The sequence below is a fragment of the Bidens hawaiensis genome, unplaced genomic scaffold (assembly GCF_021521415.1).
Source record: "Bidens hawaiensis isolate Kalapana, Puna unplaced genomic scaffold, B.hawaiensis_p1.1 tig00024457_1, whole genome shotgun sequence".
In the NCBI taxonomy this organism is placed as follows: domain Eukaryota; kingdom Viridiplantae; phylum Streptophyta; class Magnoliopsida; order Asterales; family Asteraceae; genus Bidens; species Bidens hawaiensis.
In genome coordinates, this window is record NW_027493861.1 from 36,494 (window position 1) to 55,460 (window position 18,967).

Below are 18,967 nucleotides of genomic sequence, written 5' to 3' on the forward strand. Positions count from 1 at the left end.
ACCTTATGTGCATAGTAGCTAAGATGACAGATATCCATGACAGAGGCTCAGAAAACCATCATAGTCTTTTTAAAGCCCAAACGGACTGACATGCATTTAATCTAACACCTCATGTGCGTCTATGGTCACAATAGAGGCAACACACTACGTGTAGGTCTGCCGCCTCCATATGCGACCGAAGCTACCAGCAACATCTCAGCAAACACCCCACTTTGCTTGTATTTCATTCTAAAAAACGAAAGAAATACATGCAGAGAACTCACATGCAGAGAACTCAGTTGTAAAGCCATCACAGTTCAAAAACATATATACCGAAAATCAAAACAGAGATCAAATAAAATATAAGTTGTCCTAGCATCCAGTTCAGAAGATAGCTAATTGAACAAAAAAAAGGACCGAGCGCCAGACTACCGCCCAGCGCCAGACACCAAAGACGGCCTAAAACAACCGCTGTCGTCCAACGTCCCTAAAATTGGGACAAAACCCCCCATCCATAACCACAGAGAAAAGCCGAAGGTCCACCACCACCATAGACAATCTCCACCATCGCCGCCACCAAGGATTCCATCATTCCAAAATGGAATTCGGAAATGGCCACCACCGCCACCAGAAACTGCTAAAAACAGCCGCAGGCAACAACGGTCGTATGGTGAGACAAATACGATGAATCGGCATTCATATAGTGAGATATGGCTATGACGGTGGGAGAACACCCGACATTAGGCTAATGGTTCGTGGCTACGACAGAAACTCCATGGCAAGAGTATTTTCGTCTTTTCACATCTAAAAATATGGGTGATACATTTATGCCCGTTTGGTAACCAGGTTTAAACACTTTAGTACAATACCGATTGTTAAATGGCCTCCTCCTCCTCCTCCTCCTCCTTTGAACAATTTCTTCCCCAACCTTGTAAGGCCCCGAACCCCGGGAACCCCACAGTTGGTATTCATTCAAAACACTTGTAAAAATATTTAAACTTAAAAACGATTCATTTCATTAAAATAACCAATTTAGAGTATAATTCAGCGGAAAACATAAATAATAAAATAAGTTCCCAAAATCCCGGGAATATTGCCCAAAACCAAATTAATTATATTTTATAAAACTTTTTAAATAAAATGTTCAATAATAAAATCTTCCTTCCACGTATGCCCTTCACCGTCCAAGTAGCTTTGTGCACGTCCAAGCGATAAGGCATCATCTTCCTAACCTGAAACTCACACTAACATGCACACAAAGTCAGCTTGAGCTGAGTGAGTTCACTTTTAAGTAAGTAACATCAATAAGTAGTAATCATAGTAGCCATTCCAAAAGTTTAAAAGTAAAAGGAGTACATCAGTTAAGCCATCATCATTGATAAATAATCATTCTTATATATATATATACATACATACATACATATATATAAACATCCTTATAAGTACATCCCTATATATATATATAAATATATATATAACATCCAAGTAATAACATCAGGGTCAAGCAAACGTACAACCCAAACACGTAACATCTCATCAACGTATGCAAACACAAAGTAGGCATACGTAACATCCGTAGTCGATACGACTACAACATCGCCAAATATAGGCCATACAATAATACACACACACACACACATACTATAACATCCCAAGGCCTACCATATACTAGCAAGCCTATATAAAATAGTTTAAACGTTTCATCAAGTAAAATCACTTAGGTGTGCATGCTAGCCCAAAACTTAAAAAGAGTTAAAAAGGGCATCGTGAACTCACCTGACACAAGACACGTATTCAGCCCGAGCTAGGAAATCCCTAAGTGATCCTAAAACTCAAACACCTGTCGGTTTACATACAATTGTTACAATCGACATCGAAAGTACTCGTTTATCCTACGAGACGTTCTAACATGGTTCGAGTTACCTAAACCCTCGACCTCATCAAACTAAACCACAACAGCCCCCGAGGCCTCACGTTCACCAAAATGACCCTTAGACACTCCCGGGAATAAAGAACTCCCAAATTACCCCCGGAAGCACTAGGTGATACCAATACGCGCATTTAAGAGTCGTTTAGGCCATTAACATCCAACTCAGCCCTGTGTGGTCCCAACATGATAAAATCACAGCCAACAAGTCCACACGACGCTACACGAGTCAAATGGGTCGGTAATTCGCAAGTACAACGCACCAACTACTCAATAAACGCAATTGCGCGTTGTACCGACCCGTTGGAGTAACCGATAACCAATTCAGCCTCATAACTTATAAAAATGAATTTGCAACAGCCCGTACATCAAACCAAGTGTCCCCGAGCTTAATTGGTCGTTAATCACTTCAACACTCACGTTAAATGCATCAAACTACAATTCTAGTCAACCGAACACTAACAATCTAACTACAACTAGTTGACCAATCTAACGAACACCAATGAACATGATTTTTAGGTATGATATACGGGACATACCTAGGAAGATTGTGGTGCAAAAACTCACTTCAAACAGCCTCGACAAGAACACAATTGAACATCCACCGGTTAAGCCTAAAACGAACCAATCGATCAATAACAAGTAGAACGTGCAGATTTTAGCATCCGATGATGCATTTAATTACATAGGATAACCTTTGAAATAAATTATTAAATTTTTACCAGACTTTAATAAATGTCTTAGGTTTATAAAAATATTTTTATTATATTTTTCTAGTGGACACAAAAATTATAAAAATTCCTCCAACACAGCAAGATACGTACAGCTATTTCAGTGCGCAATAAAATGGTTTTATTTTTATAAAATTCATTACCGAACCAAATTAAACGATTCCAATTGGGTTTGATTCTTAACTCAAATTATTAAGTTCCAGAAGTGGAACCAACTAATTTGGACTTGTTGAAAAAGAGTTATGATGTCGGGAAGACAGACCAGAGTCCGTCATCCCGCATCAGCTTTGACACTCGATTTTATAAATTCATAAAAACCATTCAAATCTCGTCCAAAAATTACATATTATACCTTTCTGGAAACTAGACTCAAAATAGAACATCATGGAATCAAGAATCGATCAAAAAAAATGGATTATCATCGCGTTACAGACCCTACAATAAACATATACGAATCTGCCAGCAAACTGTTATCATCAAAACTCAATCCTAACGTGTTCGATAATGGGATTAATGGTGAAAAATACTTGCATGGACGTTAGACTAACCTTTAATTGATGTTTTACGCTCACGAATTGGCCGGAAAAGAGGAAAATCGCAGGGGGGGCTGGAGCTGCCGTTCTGGATTGAAGAATGGGTTAGGGTTAGGTTTGTTTATGTTATATACATTTTTCACATCCAGTCCCTCCAATTATAAAGAATTAACATTTTGGTTGAAAAGTTAGATGTTATAACGTACCAGGATGGCGAGAGGGCTTCTGAGAACGGTCGGTTAAACCCCGAGAATTATACATACTTTACAGACTTTAATTCTTTTAAACCAGAAATTAACGTGTGTTACAAGCCTCTTCTTCCTCCTTCCTCTTCTTTTCTGCTACTTCCCCTAATCAATCTCATCCTTTATCTTCACCAATATAAACCATCACCATCACTGATTACCATAACCATATTCGGTTCACCTTCACCGAGCACCATCAGCATCACAGTCAAATCATATCCGGTCGCACCAAATTCGGTTCACCATCACTGATACATGCACAAATATGCCATGCCAACCATGTTTCCTTTAGTTATGCATTTTGTCTCTTTTAATGCAGTAAATAGGAGTTTTTATTTGTTACATTATTCATCTAAATTAGATTACACATGCACGGAAATAGGAAGTAGTGGAGTAGTTGAGTCGTGAGTTTGCTTATTTTAAGTTGATGTACTTTTCATTTGAGGTTTAGTGAAGAAAACTGAAGTAAAATTATGTCTTGTTTTCTCTATTTTGTTAAAGTCTAACCCGCTCAAAAGGTCTATCTATTAAGAGATTAGCCATCTCGAATCGTCTTAATTATTATCAATAATTCAATAAATACATTCTGAAAGCAAATCCGCCATTAACAATGGAGGTTCCTTATTTATGCATCTCCCTCATAGTCCTACCTCTTCATCACCATCAGCCTCCGTTGCATATCCGCCAACTGTCTTCCCGTATCTCCCTATAGTCGGCCATATCTACCTTCTCAAATTAACCATCACTATACAGAACCTTAGGCAAACTCTCCACCAAACACGCCCCCCGTTCTTCAACTCCAATTAGGTTTCCGCAGCCGAACAATGCTTCACCAAAAACGATATAATCTTCGCAAACCACCCGAAGTTATTATTCGGAAAGATAATCGGAAACAACTACACCAGTTCTCCCTACGGTGAGGACTGGCGCAACCTCCGTCATATTGCATCCATTGAGATTCTTTCCACCGTCTCAACAAGTTCCACAACATTCGTGTAGAGAAAACAAGCTTCTAAAACGTAAACTGTTATACAATTATTCTTCACATGTGACTTTGTTGGTGTTCTACGAACTAACTTTGAACGTGATGATGAGGATGATATCCGGGAAGATATATATTATATATATATATATATATATATATATATATATATAGGGGAGATTTCAATTAAGAACCCTTTTGAGTTTTAAGAACTCGAAAGAACTCAGTGTAACGATTTTTTTTTTGAATTTTTTTTTACACATGCGTAATATATGTAAGTTACATACACGTAAAAAATTACAGAATTTTTTACGCACCGAGTCGACTTTTTACACATGTATAACGGACGTAAAAGTTAGTGTAACCACTTACATATTTATTTTATATCCTACTTTAACTTTTTTGCGAGATTTAATCTCAACCACATATTCCAGTCCATTTAATTAAATGTGTGACCTAGAATGAAGTTCTTAAGTTCTTAAAACTCATAATGGTTCTCAAAATATCCCTCCCCTATATATATATATATACACACATGTATGTATGTATTAAGTGAGAACCACTTTGAGTTTTAAGAACTCAATTGTAAGGCTCTCGACCCGGGAACCCTACTTTCTCGCTGGTTGGACTTACTCATTCACATAATTCATAAATCAGAGTTAATTAAAACATTTTGCGGAATTAAAAGTCAACTATTCATACGTAGCATAAACATCTTGTCTGACAATACTTAACATTAGTCTTTAAACATAAATTACAAATAACACATGTCTCTTCTTTTCTTCGATGCCAGTCTTCCTTTATTCGCCACGTGTCTCCCTCAAGCCACCCGTCTCATCCTACTCACCTGCGTGCATACTAAAAGTCAGCTACGCTGAGTGAGTTCTAGTTAATTACATACAATGCATTCACTTACTAATACGCACCCGAAGATACGTATTAATACCTACATGTTCCTCTATTAATCAAACATACATTCATAAATTTATACTGCTTACTAACTACATACCTCGGATACTATAAAAATCCGGTCCTCATTTACTTTGGATATTATAAGGGTCCAGACCCTACTTACCACGGATACTATAAAGATCCGGTCATCGCTTACCTTGGATATTATAAGGGTCCAGACCCTACATACCTCGGAATTAATAAGGATCCGGTGTCCTTCCTACCTTGGATAACTTCAGAATCCAGTCCCTACTTACCTTGGATATTATAAGGGTCCAGTGCCCTACATACCTCGGTGCCCTCTAATATACACTACAACTCTACCTTCGTTACCTTTTCTTTCTACTTCCTTCAATCATAACTAATATATCAACTACTTGCATACTAGTTCATCAATCAATAACATTCACATTCATACGCAAACATATATCTAATATACACTTACCATTTAAGTTAAGTGTATAAATCTAAACGCATCGTAGTATGTACACAGCCCCGAAAACATAACACATAAAGGGGCTAGAACTCACCTGGATCCTATTACGTTCGCCGTTAATAGTGATTCCTTTCTTCAATTAATCCCGACTAATTGTTATTAACATACACGTATTAATCCTCCATAATCTTTTGTCATTCATTTTTACATTAACGGGGTTAACTTTTTAAGTTAACCAAACCGACATGAAATCTTTCAAGTTGTTCTTGTTAAATTAATATACTTGGCACTATCTTATTATCGAACCGTCTTTATTAATTTACGTTCTCAACAACATTTATTATTATCGTATTTATATTCATTATTATATTCGTTCTTTACTATTCGTTCATAATTATATATTCTCGTATGTCATCCTTTGTTTACAAACTCCTTTTTACTTTCTTCATCTACACGGACCTTTTTGTTTAAGTGTTACCAAACGGGTCCCATAAATTCTTGATCTGGCATAGGACGGGTTACGGGTTATAGACGAGTCGGGTCTCGGATTTTGTTTAAGTTCTCATAACCAACTTATTATTATTATTATTATATCATAGCATCCAACTTATCCATTTTGAAAGAAATCCAAATAAATAAATTACATACAAAACAGAGATTGAAAGCTATACAAAGCCATTGATTCAAAAAAAAACTTCTAAGCACACACATGAAAACAGATCACGTGCACCATGATAATTTGGTCAATGTCAGCAACATGGCTAAGAGGTATTATTATTATTATTATTAATATTATTATTATATATATTCACCCAAACCCTACCCGGCCCCATTCCCCACTCACACCTTCCTTCCTCACTCAACCCCTCCCTCTTCCTTGTTGCTACCCCCGCCGCCACCACGTTCGTTTTCCGGCGACAACACCACAGCACGGGAACTTCGCACAGGGGAACCTCGCGTAGGGAATCTCGCTTGGAGTGTTTCGCTTGGCCATGCGAATTCCCTGATTTCGCATGCCGTAATTTCGCGCGAAGTTCGTATGGTTTCGCTCGGGGTTTTCGCATTCCAAGTTCGCTTGGGATGCGAAATTCAAGATTTCGTTTGGATGGGTTCGGTTTCGCGCGAAATGGGTTCGGGTCTGGTTCCAGCAGCCGCGTCTAGGGTTTCGTGCGGCTCTCTTTATGCCGGAACTCAGATCCAAGCCTCATTTGGCCGTTTGGGTCCACCTCGGGTCTCATGTCCGTTTTCCGTTCACCGGAACCCACCCTCGCCGGAGCTTCAACCCGTTGATTCCTCGTGACCGAATATGAATATATATATATATATATATATATATATATATATAGGATAGAATACACTAATTGTTTATCGTACATTAAGTACGCGACGCTTCCAACCGTTAGATTTTCAAAACCCAAAATCACAGTTACACTAATTTGTTCGTCCCTCTCACTCAATCCGTCTCCACCACCTCTCACCGACACCAGCACACCTCCTTCACCTTCGCTTGCCGGCGCCATCAACACTCTTCGTCACCATCATCGCCGTCTACAACGAACTCATCGGGAAAACGCAAATCACAATGTTGTTTAGTTAAATTGAAATTGAAATTGAAGTCAATTGATCGGTTAATCTTTGAAATCGATTCAATTAATCATCAATTTGAAGCTTCAATCTATCAATTTTTGAGTTCTGAATGACGGGTTTTTGAAATTGAACGTTTAAGATTTTAAACGTATTAGCAGAACGTTCTTTTTATACGTTTTGATAAAATGGTACAATATGGCCACCAAATTAATCCATTTAATACGTTTTTGATTAATACGTTTTGGAATATGGCCACCAAATTAATTGATTCAATACATTATCCATTTAGACTTATTGGGGTGTATGTCAATATGGGCCACCAAATTGATAAAACGTCCAACATAATACGTTCTATGTCAATATTGATCTTATACATTTTTTATAAAACGTTCTATTAAAACGTTTTGATAAAACGTTTTTGATAAAATGTTCTATTAAAATATAACAGGTAATAGGACGTTTTGATTAATACGTACTATTACCTTTTGGTGCACAAGAAAGCTCATTATTAAACTGTGTCCCAACCTTTTTAATCAAATTAATTCAAAAGAAATACTATTCGAAACATGATTAATTCAATTATAACGACCTGCAAATTCAATTAGTTATGTCGATAATGGGACGCTCGATTTTAGGGGTGAGTTATTGTACAATAATGAAGAACAACAATTTGGGACGGAATTACCCTTTTGATAACCGCCGTATAGTATCGTATTAATGTATCTAATAATTTAATCGTGTTGAATTGTACGTTCTGGATTATCGCGTACCTAATGCACGATAAGGTATTAGTGTACGTTAACCGCCTCCTATATGTATATATATATATATATATATACGTACTCGCACCTGCATATATACATATGTGTACACATGTACATACATATGTATATATATATTTGTGTACATACATATATACACACATCTGGACAATCACAATTTCATTATATGTATCTTAATTGTATTATTTGTCAATTCTCATTTTTGTTAATGTTATTTGTATTAGATTTGTTTATGTTGGTTTGACCCGGTTTAGTTGTTAATAATCTTAACGAAGAACGAATGACAATAAATATAAGGTTTACCTTTTTGGTGATTGGACTAGATCTATGATAGAAATGAAAAGATGGATTTATGTGTGTATGAGTGTGTGACAATGATAGGGAGATAATGATGAAATGATAAAGATTTTAGGGTTTAGGGGTTTAAATAGGCAAGCACAAAGACTTTTAGGCCCAAATCACTCTAAGTCCATAAATCCCTCTTTAGCCTATCAAACTTCTATATATTATTTAATTAATTTAAACGACATCTCTCGACATGACAACTAAAATAAACTCGAACGTTTTATTTATTATTATTATCAAAATTAGGACGTTACGTCAATGTGACAATTTTTTTTTTTGAATTTTTTTTACACATACGGAATATATGTAGGTTACATATACGTAAAATAATTACATAATTTTTTACGCACCGAGTCGACTTTTACACATGTGTAATCACTTACATTTTTATTCTCTCCCCTACTTTAATTTTTTAATCACATTTAATATCAACCATATAATTTAATCTATTTAATTAATTTTTTTTTTCTTTCAACCAGGATTTACTCATTTTATATATGGTAAAACAATCATGTTAATTGGATTACATCGAAACAGAAGGCAAGCGGACAACAAGCTGCGCCGCTACCCCTTTTTGAATCGCAAAACCCAATCTTTTAAAAACTATATTTGCTGATCTTGGAGTCATAACATTACTATGCATGACTCGCTGAACACGGGTAAGTAGCTCTACAGCTTCATGCGCGAGGAAACCAAAAGTGTCAAAAGCAAAAGGAATAAATACATGTTGGTTGTCAAGACACGCCTTTTCATGTTTTGCCACCTTACCTGAAGCAGCTTTTAATGCGGTTTGACCGACCGCGAAACCACTACTCCCTAAGCCCACCAAAGGAGAAACCCCTGTTAAATCCACACACACGTGTTTCCCTCCTATCCATCCAAACACCAAAATGTCAGCCGGTCGAAGAGATGATCTTCCCTCCGACGGGTCAGTCAGGAAATTCACAGGTGCTTCTTTCTTAACAGAAATTCCAGCTCGCCTGAATATATCAAAGAGCACATCCCTAACCAGATCGTGTCGGTACTTGAACCCCGGGAGCTCTTTATAGTGCACCGCGTGCTCCCCATATGAGTCTAAACACGCTTTACGACAAACAGGACATATCTCATCAATCGGAAATAGAGGAATCATAAGGCGATACTTAAGGATACTACGATACTCCACTGGAGACATATGCTGGCCTAACCCATCTATAGGGATAGCAAGAAGAAAATCTTGAGCATGTAGTGCTTGTAGACACTCAAAAATGGCTTTTTGTCTGCTTGTCATGTTAAAGTGTGACTCCATGTCGTGAACAATTTTACTAAAAAGAGTGCTCGCCAATGCATGCTGGGCTTTAGAGGGGGCGGTCTCTTTGTTAGAGAAACTGCTAAAATCGAAGCTTGGAATCATATCACGAAGACAAGCCAGAGCACAAGAATAATCAGAATCCTTCCCACATATACCACTGTCTCGCAAAATGTGATCCTAAAGCTCTCACGATTGGGCTCTCGAGGCCACAAACGCATAAGAGGAAGCCTCTACTGCCGAATACAACCCCAAACCCCCATTCTTAATGGGTAAGGAAGCAAGTCGCCATTGGAGGTCTCCAAAGAAAGGACCTCCACAAACTACAATGTCCTCGATCGCCTCACGCAATCCCTTGTCAAAAAACACCGCTGCCTCCATCATGTGTACAGGTTGGCATGTTCTCAAACCGAAGAAAAGTCTAGCAATACCCATACATGATCGAAGCAAAAGTAACTCACTCTGCGGGTCACCAAGTTTTGGGATAAGACGCATCAAATCAACAGCATTAGTAGCTCTCTTCTTTGCCAAACCCTTAATAAACCCGGTGTCTTTACTAACAGCTCCCCCAAGAAGCTTCACCCCTAATAATGGTCTCCCGATGTCAGCAGGGAATAAACCGTCACGAGACTTCGTACCATCACAAGAAGGCCAAAATAGCTCAGTTTTCTTAATATTCAGTTCAAGACCCAAAGTTGGACCCGTCACCTTAATGATATCCAACACTTTAGCGACCTCCATTGAATCTCCAATGACTGTCTCATCATCAAGATACCAGGCATGAAGAAGAAGCTTGCAATTGTCTCGAATCTGATGCACAAGGGGGTGTAAAACCAAGGAAAAAAGGAGTGGTCCCAATGGGTCTCCTTGTTGAAGTTCTTAACTTTTTAAAATTAAATGTGTTGTCAAGAATGAAGTTCTTATGTTTTTAAAACTCAATAAGGTTCTCAAAATATTCCTTCCATATATATATATATATATAATGGAGGAGACATGGGCAAATTAAGACACCTTATTTTTAAGTAAAATACAAGATTTAATGCATAAAGTATAACACACAAAGCATGTTGAACAAGGGCAATAAGGTCTTTCATCATGAAATGGTTACATTTTGCCCCTCAAATTTAATAAGATTTTGTAAATTTAAGACAGAATTACAGAAATTGTTCTTTATCTTTCACCCAAATTTCACTCGTGGTCTCTCATCTTCAAAATATATTCTTTTTTGTCCTTTATGTTTCAAAATCCAACAGCGTTTGTCTTTTTCGCCTAACCCGGTTAGATTTTATCGTTAAGTCAAGTCATGTGCAACATGAGGGCAAATTGGTCAATTTACCTATTTAATTAAAAAATGTTTTAATAAATAAAGAAAAAATATAAAAAAAACTAATATATATATTTATATTCTTTATCTCTCTCCTCCCTTCTTCCTCCATAGCCACCACCAAGCTTTCCGGCAATCACCACCGCCGGCCGCCGTCTTCTCCGGCCACTCCATCTCCCGCCGCTGTCTTCTCCGGCCACTCCATCTCCCGCCGTCATCTTCTCCGACCTGCTTCTAAACCTCCAGATCTCGAACACGCACAGACATCCAGATCTTCGACCTGCTTCTCCGTCTTCTACAACCTGCTTCTCCGGCCTCTGACCTGCTTCTTCGGCTTCTTCAAAACCCTCAACTTCACACACCCAATCCCAATATCAGTCACACCTGTACACCTCACCAAACTCAGCCTCTATTAAGCACAAACCCAACCACCACAACCTTGGAATCACAAAATTGATAAATTGACAATAATAATCAGCCCACAAATCAATCAAATTGGGGATTTGATGATAATTAAGTGTCGTGAAAAAGAATGGTACCCACTAAGTATTGTGGAACAGAAGGCTTTGACGGTTAACTTTGGTCAATCGGCGGCAAGCATCGCAACCATCGTAAACCACCCTCGGCAATGCGCGACACCAATGACACCTAGGATTAATAAGTCGAACCCAACAACGATGGCTGACTGTAACTACAAACTCATGCACCCCGCAACAGCCGCAACCGCACTATCGGTCAAATGCACCGCATTCGACAGATCAATCTCCACCAAATTCAGACAGTTGTTCACCAAACTCATCAACCCCACCTGCGTAAACACCCGAGACCTCGAATGCACGACAGTTTTCTTTGTCAAAGAAGACCGCGGCGGTGGAGGCTGCCGGAGATTGGTAGTGGAGGAGGAGGAAGGAGGAGTAGGAGAGAGAAAGAGAGAGAATTAAATATGTATTAATTGTATTTTATTGTTTTTCTTTATTTATTAAAACACTTTTTAATTAAATAGGTAAATTGACCAATTTGCCCTCATGAGCAAGGTATATGATCTGACTTAACGAGAAATCTAACCAGGTTAGACGAAAAGGACAAACACTGTTGATTTTGAAACATAAAAGATAAAAATGATCAATTTTGAAGATGAGGGACCACGAGTGAAATTTGGGTGAAAGATAAAGAACAATTTTGTAATTCTGTCTAAATTTAAAAAAATATATTTACAACTATGGTACCTAATCTTTTACATATATACTCTTGTTATTTTTATTTTAAACCCAACTTCTCCCAACGATTTTTAAACGGTCATAACTTTTTCATATGCAAATATTTTTTTAGAAACCATTGGACCATAAAAATGAGCATTTTATTATCTTTAATTTGAGTATGATATTGCTATAGTTTTTCAGTTAAAAAAAAACATTTTACATAGGGGTTTTTGCGGTCTGATTTTGATAGTTTTTAAAATTAAACTGCGAGCCAAACCATAGTAACATTTTTTTGTCGTTAGAAACTAAAACTAACCTGTTGAAAATTGAAGTTGGATGGCCAAAAGTTAAAGTAAAGAATCAATCATGAAATCAAACTAATGGCCGGTTTGATGGTTTCACAGTTTCAAACTGAACAAAAATGCCCATAAACTTGTTACATGATTACCACAGTATGAGTTTTTTCTGCATCGCGCGGGTACCCGTCTAATGTGTGTGTATATATATATATACTACTACAAAAAAAGGTATTTGCTACGGTCAAATCCGTAACAATTCTGTAGCAAACACCCCGTTTGCTACGGATTTGCTACCGTTGTGGTCCGTAGGACAAGTCTCGTAGCTAACTTATTTGATACAGATTTTTGCTACGAAATCAGAATTTTGCTACGAATATAGCTACAAAAAGAGTCGTCGTTATTTTAGCTACGATAGCTACGATTTAGCTACAAAAATGTTTAATACGGATTTTTTAGCTACGAATTGTTAGCTACAAAATTTTTGCTACATTATTTTAGCTACGGAGTTTTGGCTACGATTTTATAGCTGGGTAATTTTGCTACAAATTTGATAGAAACGGAACTCGCTACCAAGTTTCAGCTACAACCTTGGCTACGGATTTCATCTAATGCTTTTGCTACGATTTGGCTACGAAAATTTGACATAATTTTTGCCACCAATTTTGCTACCGATTTTATATGAATTTTGCTTTAAATTTTGTTCACAAATTTTAAAGAAATATAAATTTTTTTTACTACTTTTTCACTGTAAACATTATATTCAAATATTATACCAAAGATAAATATTTAAACCAAATAATATAAAATATCCAAATGTAAACAAAAAAGATCTTAAATCATCCAAAAAAACAATAAAGACCATAATTTAGTGTACTAACACAAACCCATATGTCTTAACTTAATGGAAAATTATGAAACTGGTTTCATAACAACTTAAGTTTCTCATTCATTTAAGCGTGCAGTCTCGTATTTTCTTCAATTTTCTCCAACATAGCATGTTTCTCTTCTATTCCTCGTCCTAACTCTATTAATTTTTCCGATTCCAACACAACTATTTTTTCTTCCAACTGAGCACTTGTAATTATAGTAAATGCATACATCATCCTTAATAACACATCAATGTTAAATGTTCTATAGAAAATGAAGAGACCAAGTTCACATGTTCAAACATTAGGGCCAAAAGAAACCAAACTCTGTTTCTTTTTTCTTTTCTTTTTTCTAAAAGAGAATACAAACCTTATCACTTCTCCTCAACTGAAAAAAAAACTATCAGTACTCGGCTTTTTGATGCACGACATATGGGTTGACGATGTGGCCAGTCCTGTACAACAACCTTTTTTCTCCCCCCCTACAACGCTTGAGTATAATTCCATATCAAATTTTGAGTGTAAGCTAGCGTCGCCTCCATACTATATAACCAGTTCCTTGTATGATTCCTAAGATGGGAGCATTAAAAATTAGTACACTAACATTATATAATTAAGCAGTAAAAGCTAGAAGTGAGCATTTCACGGGTTAAGCCCGCCAAAACCATGTACCCGACCCACCAAACACGTGGAACAGACCCACATTTGATATAGGTTCGTAAACCGGTTATGAATTTCAACACAAAACGGGAAACGAATCAGGTCAGGACGTCCAGATGAACAAGGTTGAAACCGAGAACCCGTGAAGATGAAAAGATCTGCTAAATCAGTTCTCAAAATAAGAAGAATGTTGCTAGTTTGCATAAGTAGAATGTGTTGCACCCTACATGTTAATAAAATAAATTTTAAACAAGAAAAAATGTTTAAAATAAAACAAAGATTGCCAATAGTTTGATGTGTACCACCATGACCATCAAAGACTCCAAAGAGACCATTGTTTTAGCATCTCTCTTTCCATCTGAGCTTGCAAACACATAATTGAATTTTGAATCTTCAATCACACCATCACACCGCCACCACTATCTACGAATCGCCATTGTGTTCACCTGAGATGGCAAACGATAACAAATAAGATTGCCATAGTCACCAAAGTCGAATCAAATTTCCTATCAATAAAGTTCAATCTTACAAATAATAGTAGTAAATGAAAGAACCTTCATCATTGAATCGTTGATATTCAAAGAAACATACCAATAGCTGGAACAAATATCTTAGATAGCTAATTCTTTGAAAAATATTTGTCTAGATTAAACTTTATATTGCCTTTGCATTTAAAAATTAATATATAACACAAACCAGTGAGTACATGTTTTGTGTTTTTGTTGGAATGATAACCATTTGAAATGTAGTCTTAAGTTGTGAATAGAAACTAAAACTTTATTTTTATTGTATGTCAAACAATACCAATTGCGACTTTGTAAATTATTTTTTCGATGTTACAAACAACTGGAGCATTGTAATACATGAGATGTTCGGATCAAAAGTTCGCCACTTGCCTAAAAATTGGTTTAGGTGTATATGCAATTGTATCAAATTAAAATGACAAATGAACAACAATATGACAAATTGGAAATATTCACTTTTTTTCTACACTATGTCACTATAGATAATTTTTTTTTATCAAATACCTGCTTTAAGAAGACGCTGCTGCAACTCTATTTGTAGATCAATCACCTTAAGGCTAAAAAAGGGAAATTGATGAGAACAAGACCTAAAGATACGAACAATGTTGACATACGTATATAGATAAAAACTTCTCACCTAGTAGCGTCTATCATTATTGAGATTCGATCGCAGCATCGTTGTCTAGATTTGCTCAAGTGTGGTTGACGGTTTGGATGCTGCGGCGGCGGGTAATATAATGTCAACAGGGATGGCCACAACAACAGCGGGGCATAGTCAAATAAATCCATCGGTGGAGGCTAGAGATAAATAGGATTGGAAACCAAACGCAAGACAGTGATAGAGGGAGGTTGATTTGGGCTTATGTAACGGGGAAACAATAACTAGTCGTTGGAATTGGATTAAGTTTGGGGATGTAGTCAATTTAGGAGTAGTGGATGGAATGTGAAAATGAAAAAGCCTAAGAGGGAAATTGAAGCAAACGAGAGGGAAATCAATAAGGTGGGTTAAATTAGAGGGGGGAAGTGAAATGAAAGTTTGAGTATGTTTGATAATGAGTTTGAAAAATGCTTATTGGTGTTTTTAAAAAGTCAACCAGTTAAAACGTGTTTGGTAATTACGAAAATTTTTCTTAATTTAACTTTTTAAAGGGGTTAAAAAACAGTTTTTTAAAAGTCTCCAATTCTTTCTTTTCAAAATGACTTTTTAAAAAACCAATAAGCTAATATGCACTTTTCATCTTTTTTATGTTTTGAAGAAAAAGGTGTAAAATAAAAACCTATACAGGAAAATCTAGACCAAAATTAATTAAGTGTTAGTGAATAAACAACCAGTGGTTGGAGGCTTGGGTCCTCTAGTGGAGACTCAAGTTCGAATCTCACTTGTGTCACGAGCAATAACATACATACATACATACACACACATACATACATACATACACACATGCGTTAATACATACATGCATACATACTCACACACACACACATATATTACATACATACAGTTGTCCTACCAGTGAACCGCTAAAACGTCTAGTTCAATTTTCGATCGAGTTCAGAAACAAGTGTTATAATAATTGCATGTTCGGTTCAGTTCTTGGAGATTTTGTTAAGTCTTATAATAACTTATTTTAGTTATTTTTTAAATATTTGACTTTTAGATATTGCTATGGATTTTGCTACCAAGTTATTAAAATAGATTTTACATAATTGTTTGTTATTTTGCTAATTTTGGTACAAGATATATTTTAACTATTTTTTCATTTTTTTGTTTCTCAACTTAGCTACAGATTTGCTATATATTTCACTAAAGTAGTTTTATAGTTTTATTTGTTGATTTGGTTACCGTTTTGTAACGAATGTTATTTAAAAACTTTCTCACTATTTTTATTTTCTTAAGTTAGCTATGGATTTTGCTAAGAATTTTAGTAAACTTTTCTTTTTTATGAATTTTAAATATTTATTTTCATGATTTTGCTACCGCTTTTAAGAAGTCCTGCTTTTATTCTTATTTGCTCAAGTTCGTTACAGGTTTTGCTATGGATTTCGCTACCACTTTTATGAAGTAACGTTTTTATTCTTATTTTCTCAAGTTCGCTACAGGTTTTGCTACCGATTTAGAAGTCATTTTAATTAAAATAATTTTTCTCAAGTTTGATACGGATTTCGCTATGGATTTTTTTTTTGCTACGAAATATACGTAGCTAAATCATAGCAAAATGTGTCCCTAGCTAATCCGTAGCTATTTCGTAGCAAAATTTGCAACCAATTTTTTTCGTAGCCAATACCAGTTTGTGTGTGTGTGTGTGTGTGTATATATAATTATATATACTTTGGGGGAGATAATCGGAATCTGGTGGAAGAAGGGAACCGGTTTCGGAAGATACTGGTTGAAACGTTTGTACCTGCGGGTGCTTCGAATGTTGGTGATTATTTACCTGTTTTGAGTTGGCTGGGAGTGAAGCGTTTGGAGAAGAAGTTAATTGCGTTGCAGGAAAGGAGAGATGTTTTTTTCAGGGGTTAATAGAATGATTGAAGTGTACGTTTTTGTCGCTTCAAGAATCAGAAACTAAATATTACACGTACAGATGCCATGATTCGAAGCTTTGTGCATGGTAATCCTTCTGTTAATCTGAGTCAAATTGGTTGTGAGTTGTTTAGATCAAACTGCGTCAGGTTTGAGTTTAGGCTAAACCGGTTGACTTTGATATTATTTATGCAATTATATGCAAAAAAATCGTTACATGTTTAGCTAAACGTACTGGTGGTAATTTTGGATTTTTTTTATTTATATTGCATTTTGTATATGATTTTAAAGGTTCAGAGTATATTATCTAACAAGATATATAAAGTTTTAGTCAAATAGATTTTGTTGGTGTCAATCCGTGAAATCCTAAGTCATGTTCACTTGTCTGGCATGACTTTCCATTTTGCGTCGTGTTTTGAGTACACTAAAATTTTTCATATTCATACACCATATATTACACCCCTAAGTTGATTTCCAATTGGCATCTAAACAAATGATTTGCTTTTGATCAGGTTATATTAGCAGCATGGACTGACACGTCGGTTGGAACCATGGAATTGGCCATCTCCCTTTTGATAAACCACCCACACAATCTAAAGAAAGCACAAGATGAAGTCAATCGAGTCGTCGGCAACAACCATCTGGTAGATGAGTCAGACATAGCCAATTTACCTTACCTTCGTTGCATCATAAACGAGACCCTCCGGTTGTATCCTGCTAGCTCGTTACTAGTCCCCCACAAGTCTTCCGAGGATTGTGTAATTGCAAGCTATAACATCCCACGTGGGACGATGTTGCTAGTCAATCAGTGGGCCTTACATCATGATCCGAAGGTGTGGGCCAACCCTGAAAGGTTCAACCAAGAAAGGTTTGAAGCGCTAGAATGGACCCATGGGTTCAAGTTGATGCCATTTGGATTCCGGGAGGAGTTGTCCGGGTGAAGGATTGGCGGTTCGTAAGATTGGGATGACTTTGGGGTCGATTATTCAGTACTTTGATTGGGAGCGGACGAGTGAGGATATGATTGACATGACCTGGGCTCACCATGCCTAAAGCTGTATCGTTGGTCACTAAGTGCAAACCACGGTTAGATGTGATGAATCTACTATCTGCGCTATGAGCTGAGCCTTATGTCTATGTTTGAAAATATATAAGATTCAGTTTAATATCTTCTAGTTATGAATTATATATGATCATGCTAGTGTCTTATAGCTGGTGGAATTTGGGCGTTTCAGTAATAAAACATAAGTGTGTTCTGGAGTTGGTAGGTCGAACCTGACACGAACCAACAAAGATTACATGAATCCATAAATAGTGTAAACACACAAACCCAACACGACTCATGTACTTGAGTTAAAACAAGCTAGATCTGTTTAGCACAGTTTTTTAATATTTGAATAATATCAGTCTAGAAATATTACAAGAGATGAAGTTCTCTTTTAAGTTTTAACATAAACTACATCAAAAATAAATTGGTACATTTAAACGTGTTAGGGCAATATGAATTTGACCAATTTAACTAAACCTATTTAAAGGTTATTTATTATGATAAACATGAACTCATGAATACGGCATGCATTTAAGAAAAATACGGCAAGCATTTAAGTCGAATACGATTGAAGGACTGACAGTTACAAATTACGAGCAATTCGGACTCTAGAGGTTTCAGATTCTGATATACGAATAGGTCGACTTTGGAAATTTTAGATTACGAGTCATCGGCTAATATCAACTTGTTAGAGGAGGTTACGAACATGGCTCATAGTTCGACTCTTTTTATTTGAT

General features: G+C 36.4%; 1 pseudogene; it reads left to right on the forward strand.

Annotated features, from left to right (window-relative positions):
- The first annotated feature begins 577 nt into the window (after nt 1-577).
- LOC143569329 (cytochrome P450 81Q32-like) lies at nt 578-18,302 on the forward strand (annotated as a pseudogene).
- Nucleotides 18,303-18,967: the final 665 nt, after the last annotated feature.